This window comes from Falco biarmicus, chromosome 4 (genome assembly GCF_023638135.1).
Source record: "Falco biarmicus isolate bFalBia1 chromosome 4, bFalBia1.pri, whole genome shotgun sequence".
In the NCBI taxonomy this organism is placed as follows: Eukaryota; Metazoa; Chordata; class Aves; order Falconiformes; family Falconidae; genus Falco; species Falco biarmicus.
The window spans coordinates 52,461,755-52,484,382 of NC_079291.1; the positions used below are offsets into that span (position 1 = coordinate 52,461,755).

General features: G+C 43.5%; 1 protein-coding gene across 3 annotated transcripts in view; it reads right to left on the reverse strand.

Moving 5' to 3' along the window:
- The window catches only part of DNAJB6 (DnaJ heat shock protein family (Hsp40) member B6), a 59,432-nt gene that overhangs the window by 10,112 nt on the left and 26,692 nt on the right, over positions 1-22,628 (reverse strand). The gene's annotated exons all lie outside the window — the stretch shown is intronic.

Consider the following 22,628-nt stretch of genomic DNA (forward strand, 5'->3'; position numbering starts at 1 on the left):
ATCGGGAAAGAAGGGAGAAATATCTAAGCTGGCTACAAGGATGGTGGGAGAAAACCAAAGCCAACGTGGGTTCAGAGGGGCTGGATGCTGGACATCCACAGCTGGAAGAATGGTACAGAAGTGTGAAGGATCACATGGAGATGGGAAATTGGGCTGAAGATGTAAGAGGTAAGCACAGTCCAGGGGGCAAGGCAGGCACACGCAGCAAAGGCGAATGAACGCAATGGAAACAAAACCCCAATGTTTGCAAAAATTAACATGAACAATGAGGTACCCCAGTCATACTCATGCTGTTTTGCAGATGACACTTTCCTTTGCTGCACGAAACTGTAACAGTACCAATGCTGCAAAGTAGAGAAATCAGCTACCGTAACACAAAAAAACCAAGCAAAAACCACACATCAAAAAGCAAACAGTAAGGTAACAAATAAAGAGGTCAACCAAAGACAATCAACAGGGAAAATAAGAAAGAAAATAAAAGAAAAAAAAAAAGAGAGAGAAGAAAGGTGTGTACAACATTTGTGTCTTGAAGGCTTTTTAAAGTTTCATTAATTCAATTACTTAAGTACTTTTAATAGAGCTGATGAAATACAGCGTCATTTTATTTGCATCAAAAGTGGTGTGTCACATTCTGGAAGTTTTTCCTGGGATGTGCCCGGCATCAGCTGCTTAGGGAGGGGTGCGTGCTCCCAGCTAATGCGTGTGCTCTTAGTTCATGGCTGGAAAATGCTTTGAAGATGGAAAAAGCACCAACGTATGCAGTAAGGAGCAAGAACAGTAATACCCACTTTGTTGTGTGCACCAAGCCACTGACACTTTCAAACAGAACAGGCTGCATTGTCTTTACCTTGTAATCGTACATGGGGAGATGCTTCTGAGGGCATAAGGAAAAGGAGGCAAGGTTTGTTTAAAAAGTCATTTCACAGCATGATGCGGCACCTGAGGCCTCGCAGAAGAGGACTCCAAGATGTGCCTCGCGTCACACCACCGCACGTCAGAGCACCTGATGTGCATGGGCAGCACGCAGAGGACCCTTATTCCTGGGTGGTTAAACGCCCATTCCCACCCTCCAAACACTCACACTGTTTTACCCCGGAGTCTCCTGCGTTTCCAAAGGCACAAGCAAACAAGACAAAAACCCAAGTGATGGTACCACCAAGGATTTCTGCAATAAGACACCACCTGACTGCATCATACCAGTGTAAACTCTGGATGTGTGGTTCTTCTTGCAGTAGGAGGGGGCTGGCAGGACAGCTTCCCCTCCCACACACACAGGGTACAGTGCTTCAGCTATGGGAGGTGGTAGGCAAGGAAAAGCTCGGAAAACACCACGTACAAAATAGCTGTCATTTCCCATAAGAGGCTACGGGATTCTACACACTATACAAACAGCACTGAAGCATGTATCAGCCTGGTGGTATTATCATATCAACCGGGTCTATGGAGATAAGCCTATAAAGTGCCTGGAGTTTAAAAAAAAACAAAAACAAAAACAAAACCAAAAAAAAAAAAACAAAACAGAACAAAAAAAAACATAGGAAACACACATACACCAGTTGCACATACAAAAACCAGTCAAGAGAGTTCACTTCCTAACAAATTATAGCACACCAGAAACAGGCGATCCCTCCCCTCCATGGAAACACAAACCGCATGGCTTTCTTTTTGATGTGCAAAGTCTGGCTTGATGCAGATTTAGAATCTATATTGGCCACCAGATGCAGGAATAAGGAATGTTCTGAGGCCATTCTCAAAGCTCTGTGTCTGTGTGTGCGCATCGCGGAGACAACCTGATCAGACGCACTAACACAATACAGTGAAGTATCAAACCAGATGCTCTACGCACACCCCAATAAATTACTCCTAACTACATTAGCAATCAATCTTGACAATTTTAGTCTAATTCAGCCAGTGTGAAAGGAACTGTTTAAGACTGGAAGAAATCACAATAACCCTGCTCCTGCCTAGTGATGTACCCACCGCATCGCTGGGTGCTGGCCCTCTTGCACCCTAATGCCTCCTCGATCTGCTGCTTGCAGCGCACGGTGCTGCAGAGCTCCCTGGCTCTGGCAGCTGAGCAGTGCCACCAGCCCCACACCACTGAGCACATAACGAAGCCGCAGAAAGACCTTCCAGCAAGCACTCACTGCTTGAGTCCAGCTTAAAATAAAATACAAAACCATTAAAGACATTCCATACTCCAGACTTCCCAATTAAATCAACTGCAGTCTAAAGATGAGGCAGGAGAGCCTGTTCTGCTTTATCAAATCCCATGAACGCTGCTCTCTAGAGCTGGTTTTAGCCTTCAGCTCCTGACGGTATGAGCACAGCTCTGACTTTGGAAAATGATGATACCTGCCTGTTACACACCTCCTGCAAGTTTTGGGACAAAGTCCTTACAACTATGCTGCTTTTAGTCCATGAAAAGTTGAAAAGTCACGATACGTCTTCTCCAGGGCTTTGTCTGGGGTATCCCACACCTGCAGCTCTTCCGCAAACAGCTCAAAGCAAGAACTGTCCCCTCTTCCAGCAGGGTTCATAGTTCAATTGCTCCATCAAGGACAATACATCGGGGAGCGGGCGGGAACAAAACAAAAAAACAAACCAACATAGAGACAATTCCTGTAATACCTGTTTCTCTTCCCCTCAAAACCAATCCAAAACCAACCCCCACAGATGGGCCTCGCACTGCACCATCGCACTGGCTGCAGGTGCTGCACCAGCCCAAGGCAGCCAGGAGAGCCCTGGCTGTGCTCGGTGCCGCTGGCTCGCCCGTGCCCGCCACCTGCTCCGCCAGCACCGCCTGAGACTGGACCAGCAGCTCCTGCTCGGGGTTTATCTCTGCAACACAGCTGTGGCTGCAGTGCAGGAGGAGGCAGGTGACTAAGGGAATCAGTATGGAACGTCCAGTGATACACAAATGGTGAAAGGGCTGTTTGCAAACTTGTTCAAACCCACCGCCTGCCCCAAAAGTGGTGACAACCTGTGCTAAAACCTCGAGCACAGCTCCTCGGTATTGGACCTGGGGAACCAGCATCCCTTTGGAAGTTTGTCTTCAGCCCTTCCTCAGAAGCTCCCTAACTTTGTCACTAAGGATTTGAAAGCAGCGTTTTTGCTAAGCGGAGCTGACCTGTGTTGTATGGCAAGAAAATTCCCTATCCGGCTGCCACTGGCATCACTCTGCTGTTTGGGGCGAAAGCACCAGCACACCGGAGGGGCCCACAAAACACAATACAGTGGCAACTAAGTCAAATGCTTTATTTACTTTGATTAAACTATGAAGTTACACAGTTTATCTCCAGAAGAACAATTTATGTTTTCTACTTCTGGGCAGCCCATGCCTGCCTCCATCTGTCCTTCACTCCACAGCAGAGCCCTAGGGGGGATGCAGAGCTGCTCCCCGCCACTACACAGGCAGCACATTTTGCAGCTATACCATAGATTCATAGCATGGTTTGGGTTGGAAGGGACCTTCAAATGTTGTCTAGCCCAACCCCTCTGCAGTGAATAGGGACATCTTCAAATAGATCAGGTTGCTCAACGCCCCATCAGCCTGGACCTCGAACATTTCCAGGGATGGGACATCAACAACCTCTCCCGGCAACCTGTTTCAGTGTGTCACCACTCTCATCGTAAAAAATTTCTTCCTTGTATCTAGTCTGAATCTATCCTCTTTTAGTTTTAAACCAATCCACCTTCTTTCAGTTGAAACCCATTACCCCTTGTCCTATTGCTACTAAAAAGTCTGTCCCCATCTTTCTTATAAGCCCCACTTAAATACTGAAAGGATTAAATCCACCTCGATCACCCAACAGTCACTCCATTTTCCACCTCCCCCAAAGAAAAGACAATGTTTAGTTCAACAAATAGACCCCAACAAATCATCCAAACTTCTTCCCCTTTATGAGTTGCAGGAGAGCAGGATGGCACCACAAATTAGTTAAATGTTGTAACATCACATCAGCTGTGATTCAATGTTGAAACTACGACAGTGCTATGCATGGTATGAGCCATCAGATCGTTCCTCTGATCATCTTATCTTTAGCACACCTTGCAAAGCACCACAAATGTGTAATGTGCATCAACTCTTTTCTCATGTTCCTCTTATTTTAACATATTTTAAACGTTCGAGTCAGACTCTGAATAAAACTAGCTGTACCAATTGCAAACTGTGAGAATTTGCAAAGAATTTACTCCGGGAAAGGCCAGCCACACAGGGCATCACCACCCAGTGCCTGAACATTGCTGGGGCTTTATCAGCGGTGACATTTGTCCTGGAAATGGCTTTCAGGAAGACAGCTGGTGTGGAGGGGGGGGGGTCCATAGCCGAGTTCAGAGCTGGAATATCCACTGGAGAAGCAACTTTCAGGGGTACTCCAGCCCTTGGTTCTCCCCCATGGCTCCTTCTTGCCGCCTCCCACACCTCCAAGCCAGCACACCCATGTGAGAGCCTGAGCAGCCGTGCTGCGAACCCAGGCAGGGGGCTGACCCAGGTTAAAAATAACACTCCCTTTTGCAAGCTTATTTTTAACCCAGCTCAGTGCCTGGATCCAGGTCATCGTGCAGCTGCCCCAGCTGGGGCAGGGAAGGGGACAATTATTGGGGCTGTTGGAATCTGCATCCAGATTACAGTGTTAAGCAAAAGGTCTTATGGTGCTAATGCAAATAATAATTAAAAACCTTGCAGTTATTTCACTTGCAAAACTAGTTCAGAGAAGTTACATTTCTAAGGGCTAATGCTGAAAATGAGGATTCAGCATTACTAGTAACATTTAAAAACAGTAATTTAAAGTCTGGTTTTCTGGTGCACCAGGTTCTCCCAAACGAAAAGCAGCTTCTGGGGAAAAAGAAATCCAACGTGAGCTGTAGCATCCTACAGAGTTGCATTAGGATAAAAACCTGCGTTCTGTTGCAAGCAAAAAGGGCTGAAAAACAGTTTCTCACAGCAAAGCGCTGCTGTGGGAAAGGGGAAAATCTGGCTCCTTTAACCTGTAATGAGCCAGCAGAGGGCAACATTGCCTGGCGCGAGGGGCACGAGGCGCCCCAGCCGCTTCAGCCGGCGATACAGCGATTTTGCACGTCCAAGGCAAACCGCGAGTACAATGCTTGGACTAGCCGGGTGCTTTAGGGGAGCCGCCAGCTACACCGAGGGGTCCGTGTGTGCTCCTGGAAAACGGAGATAACACACAGGAATTAAACCGCTAAGAGGGAGGATATTCCGGGCCAGGTGGGACAGGTGAGTCCCAGAGCACTTCGCACAAAAGCAGCCCTGCACAGGCTAGCATTATTATTGTGTTACATGTAAGTAACATCCCTGTACATCCTGGAATCGAACCGAAATCATACCAGGAATCAGCAGTAATTAATGGCAGGATAGTAATTAACAGAAACATGCTGAACCAACCGGGGCAAACATCCTGAGAACGTCAAACCACTGATTTACACTTGCCGTGTCACTTCCCGCACAAAAGGAAGCGGAGCCTTTGTGGTTCCCACACAGAGCCCTGCTGCTTGCATGGTATTTTCTTGCACACCCAACCAAAAAAAAAGAAAAATATATATATATATACATACACATATATAATCAGGACTTGCCCTGTATTAAGAAACAGCAAGTAGGCACACCGGTTTGCTCAGTCCAAAGGAAGACTTCCCCAAGGCTGCAACCACCACACAGCCCTCCCTGCAACCAGCACCAGCAGATCCAGCCGGTGGGGGATGTCTGGCTTTATCTAATGGCACGAGAGTGCTCCCAGCTAAGCTCCAGCCAGCCAGTTGTGGAAGGACAGCTTGCAGGAAACTTACTCCATTCAAATCTTTCTTGCATGATGGCCAGCAAAGCGTCCTTCTAATATTTTAAGACTTTAAAGTTAAGAGGTTATGTATTTTCTGACGCTTAGCGCAGGACACTATTGCTGCTTCTAGAGAAGACTCAACTGGAAGTCTGATGTTAGTCTGAACTGCTACCAATGCTGACTGACAACTGAACAAGAGTGCAAAAGAAAAAAAAAAAAAAAAAAAAAAAGCTTTGCTTGACTTTTTTCCCCCCTTCTATTACAAGGGCTTGGAATTTCCCCTGCGCCTACAGAGGGCACCGGAGTTTCTGATGACTCAACTACACCCGCTGCTGCACTGGAGTGCTGAGCTGTGACTGCAGGAGCAACCCCAAGAGAAAGAACAAACATCCCCATTTAAATACATTCATCTGAAGCAGGCAGCGCTACAATCTTCATAACCTATTGATAAGGCTTCGGTACGAATAAACTTTTCTGCTGTTACAGCAGCTCCAGTACTGATGTTTACCTTAGCAGAAGATACCAGGGTTCTTCTGGTATCCAACATCCAACATTTGCTGGGAAATCTCGTACTTCAGAGAAGCCCACTGGATGCACGAATTTATTTCATGGAAATGACCCATCTACAGGCCAGGATTACCCTGGGCTGAAAAATTCTGGAGATTAACTGGTTCTTTTGTTTCTTCTCTTAAAAGCTCCGTACCCAATATATTATAGCACAGAGAAGACATCAGGAGACCAAGTAACTCTACTAAAACATATAAGAAGAGGTCTAATTCACGGGATGAACTTGAAAGTTGTGTTCAGAAAGTTGTCGAACCATCACAGTTTCTTTTAATTTCTGTTGGGAACGAGGGATGCTCATTATAAGATACCAAGCCCAGGGTATTTTCCAAAACCACATGCGCACACGCACACCCCCCTCCTGAAATTGTAGGCAAGACACTTAGCCAAGAAAATACTCCCTCACCATTACTGGAGGCTATGTTGAGCAAGTTCTTCTGATTAATTGTTCTTAAACTTGTTTCCAAATACCAGGAAACACGAATACTGCAGCGCTTAACAGCAGGAGCTATAAAACCCACTTTCAGCCTGTGCTCTCTTGGGTTTGTCAGACTCGACAGAAACCGAAATTTGCATCAGGTCCTCTTTGAAAAATGTCGCTGAGTTTGACAGTGACAGCCTTACAAAAAAGAAAAAAAAGAATCTCCCTCTTGCTGTTTGATGTGATACTTATGAGAAAAAGCAGCCATTTTAAAGTCTACTGAGAAAAAAAATGCAAGTAGTCTTGAAAGCCGAAAGAGCCTGAAATCACTCAGAAACTATCCAGGGAATGCCGGAGCAGCTGCCCCATCTGCACCACCGCTTCTGGGGCAGAGCTTGTGAAAACCATAACGGGAATTTATTTCAACACTGAAGTTTATCAGCTAAAGCACAGGATGAAGGACAACATTTTGAGCCATCTCACAAAAATTAGTGGCTTTCACCAATTACTAGCAATTATTTTTCTTCTGGAACAACTGATACTGAGAACATGAGGAGATTCAGGGTTTCCTCTGGCACAGCGAACCCAATCTGTGCCCGAGACATCCCTCCTGCAAAATGCTCGGAAAGACTTGGCCGAAGTGGTGCCCGGAGGCGCTCAGCTGGTCAGAGCCTGAAGGCTCGAGCCGTGCCCTCCGCAGGACCGCTGCCGTGTCCCCCCTCACCCCTGCCCATCCCACACCCTGCGCGGGCTCCCACCGCCTGCCCTGCCGTCACCCCCGCACCGTGGTGGTCAAGTCCAGGGAACTGACGGAAAACAAAGGGGGTGGGATTTGGGAGAAAGGAGCAAGTCTGATGGAGCAGCTCTGGCAGTGCTATTTCTGGCCCAGGACAGCCGCGGCTGCAGCACATCCAGTATCCAGGACAGGGCTGGGCTCATACATTTTGCTGAACACACCTCTGCCCTTCTGGCTTTAAAAGCTGGCAATGGACTTGCTCCTTTTTGCCCTCATATCCAGCGGCTCCTGTTCCCACCCAGCCCGCAGCCCTGTGGCACAGGGCAGGGGAGGGAAGGACCCCCAAGTGGGTCACTCACCCTCCCCACCCCACAGCAGGCTCCATCAGAAAGCTCAGCCTTTTGATGATTTTCTTTTTTTTCTAGCCATCTGGGTTTTACCTACCACCCCCACACATGCCCAAGAACCCCATTATATCCTGCATTCATGCCCAGCGTGTACCAACACGAATCCTGTATTCCCAGCGCATCAAGCTACTCAAAGCACCAGTATTTTGCCACGAAGATACCCCAATCTGCAACCAACTGGGAAAATTATCGGAGTCCACACCATATGCTAACTACAGCAGTGCTGCAAACAGGTACTTTAAAGGGGACGCCATCATGCTGTTCTGAGCGGCTAACGGGGACTGATGGCTAAAGCCATTCCTGTCTGACCATATGGGGTGGCTCAGAGCTCTGCAGCCTGATGTATGGACAGGGCAGTTGCCGAGAGCCTGGATTTACCTCCTCGCTGCCAACTTACTCATTGGAAGATCTTTTAAAGCCCAATGAATGGTCCCACATTAACTGTGAGGCCAGAGAGAAGTGATGGCTGAGCGCATCCAGACTTCTGCAGTTACATTTTGTTTCTGTTGAAGCACGCCAGGGCATCCGTACCGATGACGCCAACGGCTCTCATCTTAAAGATCTGGGATGTGGGAAATGCAAGTGACAGGAGGTAACGTGAATCCCCACGTTTCCAGCAAGCAGAGAGATAACCCCATTTGCATGCTGCTGCCGCTCAAAATGAATTTTATTAATTTTAAAAGACTTTCCCACACAGGGATCTTTTATTCATTTCTGCATGAATTTTGAAAGGAAGCAAAGAACGAGGAACAAGCTTCACAGCTTGAGATATATAAATACAAATTAGCAAGATTTCAAGCTCAGTTTGAAAAAATGGACCAAATTTTTCAACAGCAATTGAGGTTACTTAAAAGATGAGGCTTTCTACACTTTTCAGGGTCATGTCAGATCTCTGTCACAGCTTCCTGTAGGCCCCGTGGTGAGGCACCATGCTGCAGTGCTGCCCACCAGACCCCCTTACAAAGTCACACCAGGGGCTCACGCTCCTGGGGCTTCTCTCCCCAGCACACTCCCTACACAACATATAGGTGAGAAGGGGCTCAGATCACTGTAACTGTCTCCCTCTTTTACATGGCCCTTCTTCCTCCAGAACCGGTTTTACTAAGATCAAAATACTTGATTTGGTCCAATATTCAGAGGTTTTTCTTGTCTCACCTGTATTTCAACCTCAGGCAAAAATCCCTGCAGGTTTCACCTCCACCATGAGGAAGCCTTACAGCTCATTTCTGCCTTTGAAATTGGTTTTGAAGTGCAAACCAAAATTCTATTGAGAAAAAAAAAAAAAGACAACCACCAGCTCCTCACAACACAACTCAACATACTCAACACTAGAGGAAAATAAGTAAATAAAAAATCCACAGCACAACTACATGCAGCCCGGCCAGGTCCTCCACTGCGCGCCCAGGCACAAGCTGCCTTCCACTGGGGTTTCCTCTCGTGCCCGAGCAAAGCCCCACGGACCTTCCCACCTCTCACACTCGTGCTCCAGAACCTCCCAGTGCCAGACAAAACAGCCCCTTCACTGCCCCTGAAGTCAAAATTTGCTTCTTGCCTTCAACTCTCGTCGGCGTCGCCACCACCAGATCAAGCAAAATTGGGCTACTCATTAGAAAACTCCTCAGACAGCGAGCAGAGGGAATGTGCTCTTCCACAACGAACAGATCTTATCGCTGCTAAAAACCGAGTGAAAGCATCAAGATGTCATCTTACATTTCCATTAGTGGCCCTCACTAAAAAGAGCATCTCCAGAGCAGTTATGAGCAAGCCCTATTTTGCAAATTCTACAGCTTTGTTACACATTTTGTCATTATTATCAGCTTTAAATCAATCTTCAAAACCTTAATGTACGGCAAACCCAGATTACCATAAGAGAAAAAAAGTTATATATATATATTATTTTTTTATATATATATATAAAAAAAGCAAAAAGCCATGCAGTTAAATTTAAAAAGAAAAGAATCCCATGAGTGACTTCAGAAAAATGTGATGAATGACTTCCCCAGCTGTTTTGTCAACACTACCATAGTAATTTGGCAAAAGCACAAAATCACCAAGTTTATATTTTCACCAAATGGCTATTAGCGCTGTTGAAAACTCACAGACACAAGGCAGGAAGAGCAAGCTCCATGTTTATATTGCATCGTCCACGCTGTTTGTAAGCTCTCATCTTTTCTGGTTAATCGTTCGGAAAATATTCTCCTTCTACTCTGAGCCTTAAATATGACACTGTTTCACATACTAATTACCAAAAAAAGGATACGTGCCCTCTCCAATTATACCCCAAAACGTGTAATTCATTCCTCATCCATCCCTGCATTACCAGGACTGGGGTGGGCAGATTCCAGCTCCCACTGCCTGCACACATCCCTGATTTACAGAGCTCCAAAGACCTTAATCTTTTAATTGCCCCAAAAATGACACGGGCTCATAGTAACAGGACAACTCCCTCTTCTCACAGCTCAGTAGGTTTCAAAGTGCTTTATGAACCTGCACCACAAAACCCAATCCTATTTTTGACATCTTCCCCACAAGAACAATAAGCTGTTAGCTGGCATTCGGTTCCATAATATTGACACGCTAATGACAAGTCTGAATTTTAAAAAGTAGCGTTTCAAGCTGACATTCAGTATTAATTTTGACTAAATACTGTATTTCGTTAGGAACCTGTACAATGGCCTTACAGGGGCCATACCTCCCAAGCTGCTCCACTTTTTGTTGTTTGGCACCTCCAATCCATCAGGGAACTCTCAGTTTCCACACACACTCTTTCCCACCCACAGTCAAGCTCATCAGCCTGTGTCTTAAAACCCACCATAGCTTAGGAACACAGGTGATTTCTCAAATCCAAGACATATCAATAACTAAATATTTATACATGCAAACATGCACACACGTATACGTACATACATATATTTATACACACAGAAAGAAATTGCTCCATGTATTCTGCTCAAATTGAGGTTCTGACTAAACTAACCAATGGAGAGCACAGAAATTTAAATGTTCTCAATTAAAAAAAAACAAAACACCAAACCAGACACATGACTAGCATCCAACAATAACAATACTTACAATTATCTTTTGTGCCTGGGAACAGTATCGTCAGTTTATACGTTCCTTCTGCAGAGATCCACTGGGAACAGGGAATGTTTTACCCAGAGAGCTTTGTGAGTTTTGGAAATAGAACGAGAGTTTGAAGAGCAGCATTAGTACCTGCTTGGTGTACCCAGTGTGGCCATGCATCCCCTGGGAAGGCCACCCCAGAGCTGCCCATGCCCGGAGCGATGGCTGTTCCCATCCTATGTTGCTGCACTGGCACCACCCCACCTTCTCCTCTTGTAACACACCTCCGAGGTGGGATGAAGCACTAAGGACAACAACCACCATTTCCAACCACAATTTCTGGGGCCAAAGCAAAAAAAGGGGAGACCAGTATTTAAGAGGTACCACAAAGGCAGAGAAACTGGAGAACACCAGAAGGGAGTAAAAAGCACCCAAATGCCCACCAGCTCTGGCTGGAGAGGTGGATGCACCTGTGGAAGGGATGGGCCCACCAAAACTACACAACAGGACAACTCAACACCTGAAGTTGCCGTAACGAGCTTCTGCTCAAAATCACCCGGCGTACAGACATCCCCGCACCTCCTGTAATTCTGCAACGGCAGCCAAAAGCTTTTCCAAATATTCAAGTGACCATTTGTCAACAGACTCATTATACCATGGTACAAATATTTGAAACACTTCAAAAACAAATCATCAAAACTGCAGAGGTTTGAACTGTTTAACTACAAAGACAATTCTGTACTACCAGCAGCCCGAAGTGCAGGAGCCAGCAAAGCTACTCCACCTCCCCCTGGAACACCAGCAAACTCAAAATCTTCTCAGAAACACTTGCCAAGAGGTTTTACTAAGTTTGAAGATGTCAAACTTCATTTACCCTACAGCATTCCTCCTCGGCCTTCTAAGATCATTTATTGCTCCCTTCGCAGGGTTGAGTGTCCTGCAGTCAGCACTGTGAAATCGAAAGGAAACCTAGAACAGACGCACAATGAGTAAAACTGATGTTCACTTCACGTTTGTTATCATGCAAGTCAGCAACTGCCATAAAAAGGCCCAGACTTTGCACTTTTGAGAGCATTTCTTCACTTTCCAAATAAAATTCTGACCTTGCCTGAACTCCCGGTATTGGATACAGCCTGGTACCTCCTGCAGGAAAAAAAGATCTCGTTACAGTAACTCTTAAAAATACTAAATTAAAGAATTAACAACTGTTATTCTAAAGACATTTGCTTACTCAAACTGAACAGTAGACTGGAAATAAAATTACAGCAGGCAAGGCAATCAGGTCACCTTCCAGGAGGTGGAATCCGTTTGCAAAAGCCTTCAAAACACTAAAACCACACTGGTGTGACACTGACACACCGGACACAGTTCAGCCAGGACCTCGGAGTGCCCATCTCCATCCCAACTTCAGCCGAAAATCTCAAAGGCCTATATTTTAAAGGAAGATTAGCCAAAACTGTCACAAAAAGAAGAAAACTGGAGAGGCTTTGACCTCTGCTAGCAACGTACCGTCTAACCCACATCACAAGTTGCTCACTTGGCTCCGTGCCACTTACAGGTCCACACTCACGACGAGAGACACCGATAAATTGGGAAATTCTGCTGCCACACACAGAGAACACAACAATGAGCTGAACCTGGAGCCCGGCATGAACAAAGTATTGACTTTTTGTTTCAGGAGAAGCCAGGAGGCATTACGGTAAGATCTCCCTGTCAAACAGCTCTCATAGAAAAAGGCTTTCCACTGCTGGAAACTGTTCTGTCCAGAGAAAGAAGCACCTCCCCTGCAACACGGCACAAAGCACTGGCATGCACGTGGCTTCGTGATTTGTTCTACAAAAAGGGTTACCAGGGATGCAGTCGTCATCTCTATAAACATTTCAGGAGCAAAGCGCACAGAGCAAGTGCTAGAGGAGAGCGAAGACTGGAAACCACATCAGAGCAATCAATTAATCTTACGTTCTTGATTTTGTTCATCAAGAAGAGCAGGGAGCTTAAACACCTGTGTCTTCTTAGAAAAACGTTTTATTTCCTTGAGTTGAGCTTCTTGTTTTAAGGAGTGATTACAAGAATCATCATCTTGATTATTCACTGCATTAGAAAGCACTTAAAATTCACCTTCTGTTCTACACTCTTCAAGACAGTTATATTTGTTAATAAAGTATTAATGGCTACAGAACTGCTGTGACTAGGATTCAGGAAAGATCACTCAACTTTCTCTAAATCTTTCACACACGACTATCTTCCAGTTCTTCTGGGCTAGTACTTTCAAGATGGATCAAAACGAAGACAACACCAACGTTTCAGAAATACTTTGGACATTACTCAGACAGCCCCCCTGGCAACAGGCACTGCCAGTTCCATACCGTGTAGTAGTAGCTAGCAATGATATAACACATCAAAAATATGAATATGCATAGTAAAGTACGCATAATTTTTTTTTTACTTAACAGCAGCAAAACCAATCATCTGCTTTGTCTTTTTACCCGATTCTCTAGAGAAATCGCCCGTGTTTTGCCTAAGAACACCTGGTGATGTCTCTTCCAGCAATGTAAGACGACTCGAGCCGTACAGCGAACGGAATTGCATTTCCTAACTCTGAAACAGGTTTCACGCGGGATGCAACTCAAAAACGTTGAATCTATTTGGAAAATACGGATAAAAGGGATGCAATTCTTTTGCTTTGACAAGTTACAGCTCTGATACATTTAAAAGGAAGTAGTTCAGAAGTGGTTTACTGCTAACGAGCAGTCACCACACACAAGGTGTACACTGGCTGTCACACTCTGCCAACCACAGAAAGATTGATGCCCGAGACTTCTTTGAAGGCAGAGAAGGGCAGAGCAGTACAGCACACACACTTCTCTGCTCTTCCATTAACAAGTTTCCTTGTCCCTGCAGCTGGCTGTGTCTATACTGGTGGAGGTGTCCTCCCCGACTCTGCTCTCAGTTTTTACCGTTTGTACAGAAAGGAGACTTCTCCACAACAGCTATTTTAAGGGCTGAATATTTAGATCTCATAATATGGTTAACTTTGACCACAGGAGAACTAAGACTTAGTTCTTCTGGAGTTCCAGCAATCTCCAAGCAGGATACCTTCCTCAGAAAATGAGGAAGGACCGCAGAGGTATCAGAACTTTGCCATAGAAGAGTTTACATTTTGGTTTTGTTCCAAACTATGTTTGATGGTTATATGGCCCAAATGCTACTGAATTACGATTCCAGGAATTTGCCTTTCCTCAAGCTTCTCTTCAAAAAAAACTGATTAACAAATGCAGCTCTGGGTATATACCAAACCCAAGTAAGTGTCCACGGAGTGTATTTTTCATGCACGTAAGCCCCGTAGGAGATGCTTCTCTGCCTGTTCCCTGTAGAAGTACTTTTCTGACATATTGCAGTCTTAGGCGCTCAGCACACTACCACAGACGACCCAAATAACAAAAAGCCAGCTTTCTTCATCATAGTCACTCAAAATTCAAAACATGCATATTGCTATCCACATAAGATTTAACATGCACTAAAACCAAAAACTTCCCATTGTTAAAATGTTTAAGAAAATCAACAGTTCCCTCTGCCAAATGAATCACTGTCACAACATTACATTTTAACAAGAGACCTCCTAATCTTCATCTCAGGAGCTGAAATTAGGCGCTGTCGAGCTCTGCAATCTGTTGTTGGTGAGAAGACAAGAGATGTACAAGGGCTCACCATAATGCACATTTCAAATCAAATTCCCTGGAGACAGTCATCATGGCCCTCAGCCTGGCTCCTCATCATCACTAAACACCCGGTTTGTCCACTACCCTAAAGCAACTACTTACCTTAACAGATCCAGAATGTCTTCTGCCACATGGAGTCCCCTCTCGGCACCTACACATCCCAAACTGGACACTTCAGGGCGATAGTCATCAGGCAACAGTATCTGTGCCCTAGATGCATGCGTTGCCTCCTCTCTTCCCAGCTCCCCAGCTTCCCCAGAACCTCCCGACAGGCAAGACGGCCCCTGCACGCAGCCTCAACCATCCCCCAAACTCCTTCATCGTGAAAGCACCCCCCAGTCTCACAACCACAGCAAGAGAACGTGTCATGCGCGTTAACGTTAACACGTTAGGAGAGGGAGGGAAGAAGCCAAGATACAAACTATGAGAAAAGCCTGAAGGCACACGGCACCCTATGCTGCATCCCGATCTGCGCCCCAGGCTCCCAAGTTTCCGCTACTTCTTTGTAAAGCTCAAACACTCGCTTCTCACCAAACCGTATTTTTCAGAAAGCTCGTCTTTTAAGACATTTGAAGGCTGGAGAAATGACTTCTCTTGGCAGGTTCTTCCAACAGTGAATCACCCATGTGCTGAACATGTATGTTTATCTTCTCAATTGGAAATGTCTAGCCTTATACAAATGTTTATACCCTTCTTCCAAACAAGGCGACCTTTAATATGCGCAGTTTTATCTTACCAGTGTACACATTTGTTTGCAATCAAACTGGAGTTTGGCACACCACCCTCAGGCTGCAGAAGCACCTTCCTTGTTTGCGCTGGGTGAAGAGGCGACACAGGCAAACACCCACTGCTTTTGCACTCATGCAGTAACTGGTGAGCACAATTTCCTGAGAAAGGCCAAGGCCAAACAAGGAAAAAAGTCCTTGAGATTTATGTCAACAGCACAGAACAGGCTGTGTTGGTTTCCTGCTTCTCCCTTACTGGTTTCATGCCCTGCAAATTACACTGAGAAGCAGCACTGTGCCTGTCAAGGATGTTAAGAGTTGCCTTTCTTCTTGGGGCTACAACACCCAGCCCCAGAAAAGATGGAAACAGCGCTAGAGGTATTTAACAAAAAATAAACTTTTGGTGGTTGTCCTCAGAAGGTGAATCTTCCCAAGAGAAAAATCCTCCACCTCTTCGCACTCAGTCAGGAGCTCAAAGACTGAGGGCAGGAGGTCTGTGAATGCTACTCATGCTTGCAGGCAGTGCCAGACACACCCAGAGCAGCTTTAAGGGAATTTCTCCTGAACGTCCCGCTCCCAGTTTGTACTGAAGAGCTGAATAATGCCCTTTCGTTACTGAAGTGCAGTACACTTGGTGATAAGGACCTGACCATATTTCCCATAAGCAGCCAGTAGTAAGAAATGTATACATCAAGATTAGCAGACTAATTCTGGGAGGTGTCTGAGTGACTGACTACTTAACAGAGCATGTCCGAGTAAATTAGAAGTACCGGGGTGCCTTCTGATGAGAGGCAGTGTTGTTACGGAAAACCTGGCCAGAGTCCTCTGACCACAAAAGACTTTGTCCTCTGACTCTGGCTAAGAGAGACTGGAGGAAAGGCTGAACCTTGGCTGTCTGAGTCTTCTCCATTTTCCTCCAGAAATACTTTCACAGACAAGTCCAAAGCAGTTCTAAAACACGCACAGTCTAGCTGCCTTTGGGAAAGGAACGAGGGAGACTGACACTACAGAATACAGCCTTTCACAAAAGCAAGACACAGTACTCCGCTGCTGAGCTAGACAAATACCACTGCAGGATGACAAATTCACGTTTAGTTTCTGTAAAAGGCAGCCTCCAACTACATGCCTAGGAAAAATGTTTGCCAGGGGTGCCTATGGTGACAGTTACGCAAACGTGTGATAAATAAGCAAGTTCATCTTAATCTATGTATTGGTTACAAAGATTAACACAGACACGGCGTGTATTCCTGAGAAGAAACCCAAGACTGCTGGAGCTGCCCAGCTTCCCCACCAGATGTGTCAAACCCTCTGCAGGCTCATGATTTGTTTTCCCAGGTAAACTCCCCTCCTGGGCCAAAATTCAATCAAGCCTGTGACTGCAAACAAGAGAGAAGAATCCTAATCCAGAGCTGCTGCTTTGCATCTTTAGCTCTCTTAGTAACTGCTTCAAGCAACTCCGTTACAGACACTGCCAAAATAATTCTCTCTCCCAGCCATCAGGAATAGGTGTTCCACAATGTGAATTCTATGACCACTCACCCAGGCTGGTTGCCTCTCCCATACTAGTAACTCATGCAAATAAATTTACAAATGAGAAACAATCCAGAAGATTTCATATCTGATTTTTATCAGTCAATCAAAGGAGGAATTGAAGCTTTCCAAATGTACTTTGGCATTTGTTACATCAACTACAAGACTAGCATCCTTACTATAGTCTTTACAAACTAGTTGTTAACATAACACTCTGTCTCTCTCAGAATTAACTAACGTTCAGGTGTATGAAAGGATTCAGCTTTATTTTGACCGCTGGTAAACCAGCGGCTACAGGGCTTTTTTTCTCTCTTTATGAAGCTCATTTGAAGTTGGCTGCATTGAAAAGAACAGCTGAAAGAGCTCTCAGTTGTGACTCAGTGTAAAGGATAAGTCCCAGGGCAAACCAAACTTTTAAGTTACTGCCATAAACCTCTAAACGCCTATTTTCTTGATTGTCAAGCTCAAAAATGATTAGTTTTAGTGACTTTAAAATGAACTCACTATGCTGCAAAAGCTAGCATTATTTAAAAAGCTAAAGATCTAAAGAAACAATTCTACTTAATAGCATCTTTTAATAAAACTTTTCACTTCTGAATTAAATTTACTTTAATCCCCACCATTACAATTCAAAGCTGACATCTTCTCAGGCGGAAGTCTTCAACCTCCTTTATTTGGAAGATAATTAGCACTCGGGCCACCAGCGCAATCTACCTCACACCAGGACTTCATAGCTTTCAGATCTGGGTACTATCACATCCAAACTACTGCATCTATTTTAGACGTGGTAAGCATGACAGGGCATATAGTATTCACGTGGGTTTTCAATTAACTTTCTACCAGCTGTTTTAAGTAAGATAACACCTAACCCAGCGCTAAGTCTGCCAGAACATAGTTTTTCAGAGAAGTTTCAATGAGTTTGAATCAGCAGTCAGCTTGCATAGGGTCAGGGTTACAGCTTAGACAGTCACAGCATTTTAATTTATTTTTTTTTAACCTAACAGCAGCATCTCAGAAGTGAAACTTACTGTTTTGTGAATGTATGGCCTATGCAGCAAGAGTATAAAGCAACTATCTTGTGCTCTACCTTTTCAGTAGTGCACCTCACCACCAACTCCAGTCGAGGTATGCTTTTCCGAAACCAAAGCAGATCAAGCAGTAAACCCACCAAAATTATAAATTCAACAGGTACAGTTTGTAACACCGACAAAGAAAATATGCTTGATTCCAACTATGGCAACGTAAGGACCATTTCAGCATTTCTGGTGGAATATAAAAAACTTTTTACTTAAGACAACCACTTGAAGACTAGCAGTAACAACCAGAAAACCCAAACTATGCTGAGTACTACCTAAAGCAAGTCTGTGTCACAATTCAGTCCCAAAGTAAACAAGACCAGAGGAAGCAGGCAGTGCGAACAAGCTTCCCCTTCTTACCTTAAAAATAGTAAAGTTTCGAAGTTCAGATAACTGCTGGCTGGTAGACTAGTGGTGTCTGTATTGCAGCTACCTTGTATGAGAACACCATGCCAAAAAATAAACCTGAATACTAAGACATCCAAAAATCACGACCAAAGACACAGGTCTTCCAGAAGTACCAAGAAATGTTTCCACAGAAAGGTTAACAAGTATTCCACTACTAAATTAAAGCACTGCACTAACACTGAGCACCTTTCAAAAGGCCCCTGACCTTAAGCATCACCCAGCTGTAGCACTCACTTTGCAAAGCCATCATCTTTAGAAGCAAGTGCTATTCTGTTGCCATCACAGCTTAAACTAAGACAAAGTACCAAACAAGCTCACTTCTCAAACAAAGCAGAAACACGATTCAGGAACAGAACTCAAGTTTCCAAAAATAAAAAGTAAAATCTAACTTCCTTTATCAGTAGACCATCCCAGAGATGGTCTGAAACGCAGAAGCACAGCTAAATACAGAAGACAAACCTCCACTTACACTTAACACCAATATACTGAAGGAGGCAAGCAAACAGGACAGCTGAACACAAACACTGACACAGACACCTAAACTTGGGCTTAAGGGACAATGGGGGCTCCAAGTCTTTTACAATCTTGTTTTCAGCAATCTAAGACTCAGTCCATCAATTAATCACAAGTTGAAACAGTATGCATCTTCCCATTGCAATGTACACCCCTGAATGAAATTCACTTTTTCTGACAGCTTTGTCACTTCCACCACAAAACAGTGTCTGTGATTCTCAGAGAAGGTATTGTGAGAACTGAGAACTCCAGTAGCTGCAGCCATGTTAAGATGTGAAGCATTGTAAGGCAAAATCCCAAAGTTCTCCAGTAAAGCCAAGCGGAAGGGGCAGATGCCATGCAATGTGTTACAGTGTACTGCATTGAAATCACGGCCATGCGCCAGAGACCCAAAGGCTGCTCCCAGAAAAAGCATTACAAAGTTACTGCCTTCTACAACGAACTCTGAAGCAGAGCATGAAAGAGTAAGTGACTTAGCAGGTTCAAAAACTCCATCTTAGTTTTTTCCAGACCACTGGGAGAGCTTAATTTAAATGGGATGGTGTCCCTAAAGATTCAGCATTAATCCCTCCTGTATGAAGAAATGGTACTTTTAATCAAACAGCACCTGGTATTGAAAGCTACCTCAGCCCACTGCACATATGATGCCTAGCATTTCCTAGAATTTAGAACCTTTTCTGGTTTTGAGTATTTTATGCTATTTTGGCCAAAACTGAAGTTTGGGGAAATTTGCTGCCCTTGATGATACATTACTTCTAGTGAGTAGGTTTGGCTCATCCATGCAAATTACGTATTAGTAAGGAACAACATAAAATTTCTCAGAGCAACATACTAAGTGGGTTTTCAACAGAGAAGAAATTCCTTTCAACAGCCCAAATAAGAGGAAATTCTGAATATATAATATATAATGTGAAGAATTTAAATTGGATCCACAGTAAACACAGAATAAGGATTTGTGTATTAAAAATGAAGCTGGATGCAAGAAGTTGCATTAGAAAAGAATGCTGGATGCAGTGTTATTTAAGAAAAAAAAAACCAAAACAAAACTGTGTTCTACATATTGAAACAGGTGGAGACTACCAGGTTTTGGTCAAGTGTAAGGCGATGACCGTTTTGGTGGTTTTGTTTTGGTTTGTTTTTTTACATCTGGACCTGGAACTTCCAGTGCAATTATATACCTGGACCAAGACCGTGTATCCACCCAGTACAACCAGCAGCCTATTCAAACACTGGTGTATGGGTATCTGCTTACTACTAGAGAAACTTTTACTGATGGGTTTTGCCTTCTGCTGGCTCATTTCTTCTTCTCTGTTTCACCAGTTTCTACACCAAGAAGGTGCAGCGCTGCCATTTAATGCTGCATTTTGTCCAGTTCTGACAAGAAGCAGCTTCAGGGATCTGAAGGAAAAAGGCAAGACTATCCAAAACACTGGATCTTCAGCAAATTGACAGCGTTACAAGATTTTGTTAACAGAACCCCAGAGTGAACTGTTTGTACGTAACACTATGAGAAGGACCGCACTTTTCTAGGTAAGAATAGCTAAGGCAAGCATGTGGGTACAGATCTACCACTAGCAGTTATGCTATCATAATTATGTTCCTAACTTGAGCTAGGCAATTTAAATGTTAAAAGATTACCTGGGATTAAAATAGAAGGTGAAGTCTGGCAGCTCAATGTAAAACCTATGGGTATCCACAGGAAGGAATTCAAACTCAAGTCCAGATTGTCCTGATTTTATTTGACTTGGTTAACCAATTTTGAATCACTTTTTACAGTTTACATAAACTTAAAGGAGCACACCGTGTCCTATAAATATAAATTAACATTTTTAATAATCAAGACATCACAACAGAGCCAGATTTTGAAATAAATTGTCTGTTTAGTTATCTGGATCAAGAAGGAACATACATGGGGAAGGAAAAAACAGCATTAACAAGAAAACACTGTTTAATTCTAAATTGAGTTTGTGCTTCTACACCAAAACCACAACACTGAAATAACAAGAACTCTGCAAAGAACTGGAAAAGGTACATAACTTCTATAGTCCCAAAACCAAATTACGTATTTATTTATTCTTCTACCTGTTATTTTGTTTGGTTCTATGAAATTAGCATTAATGGTAGAGGGACGAATGTAAGATACACTAAGTCTGCTGCAAATACGAACTCTGTTGTAGCAGTTTGTTAGATTGTTGGTTTGGGTTAAGTTGAATCCGTTATCCTGCATGAAAAACAAGAGCAAATCTTTTCGATGTATTTAACAATCAATGCATTTGTTAGTATAAAGCAGTTGGTGTTCAGCAAGAAGGCATTAAGTGATCATTTTAAAACACCATGCCTTTTTTAAAAAAAAAAAAAAAAAAACCACAACCCACTAAGCCACCCTAAAGATTTCCATGAAGGCCAGATGTTCAAAGCTGGTGCACAGATAAAAACCGCACATCCATGATTTACGCATGAAATTACCCAGAGACTGGCAGGTGTTAACATATGCCAATAGTTATTTGCATGCTTTCTCTATGACACACAGAAATCAAGTCATCTTTCACTAAACTTTGAAAATCTGGTCTTAGCTACAAACTAACACTTTGCTTCACTCAATTTAACAAAAGGCATTTGTCAATCTTTCCGTTTTTGGTTGATCACTAAATATAAGAGCGAGATACTTTATCGCTACTAATTATGTACAAATCTTTTTCGAAGCAATTATGTTTCTCAAAATAAGCAAAAAAAATCCTATCTTTTAAAAAGCCTTTTTAATTATTAAACGTTTTCCTGTGCATCTATGTTCACTACAGATTATTCTTTGAAGCCATCTCAGAACTTAAAACTTTAGAAAACTTCTTCTATTTTTTAGGTTTTTTTCTGGTTTAGTTACTTTAGGCCTAGACCAGAAAAAAAAATATGTACTAGGGCTAAAGATGGAGTTAAGACAGCCTCTGAATGCTTCTTAAAAACAGGCGCTTCAAATACAGGTTTAAAAAAAAAATAAATATCATGTTTCAGTCACACTGAAGAAAACACGTGCAAAGAAAAAAGGCCCTCAACCTTGAGATTGAAGAAAAAGGGGGGGGGGGGGGGAGGGGAGGGGAAGGAGGAAAAAAAACAAAAAGCAGTGCACAGTTTTCCCAAGTTGCCCAAATCACACACAGACACAAGGTTACAAATGCCATTCATGAAAGAATGCACCACAAACATCAGCATTTATTCATTTTGAATATTTTTTATCTTTTTTTTTTCTTTTTTTTTTTTTAGCAAATGACAAAAGACTCTGCTCACTGGCTTCACTTTTGTTTACCTTTGCTTACATTACACATTTAAACATTTGTCAAAACTTACTAAGTTGTCTGCATTCATGCACAACTAGAAAACATCCTTAATTTATTTAAACCAGAAATGCATTACCAGAAATGTATTAACATTGTTCACTACTAAACATTAAAAAAAAAAAAAAAGTTGAAATTATTAAAAAGGTTATCCTGGAAATGTTAACTTCACAGCAGACTTCAAACTACTAATTGGCTCACATTTCAAATTGGAAAAAGCAAGATTCATGCTAGTGTTAGTGTACATCTTGCCCTAGCACTACTGAAGGATCATGGTCACCTTGATCATATATAATAAAAATAAAAGTGCATACAGAAATTTACAACAATTTTAAGGACAAAAAA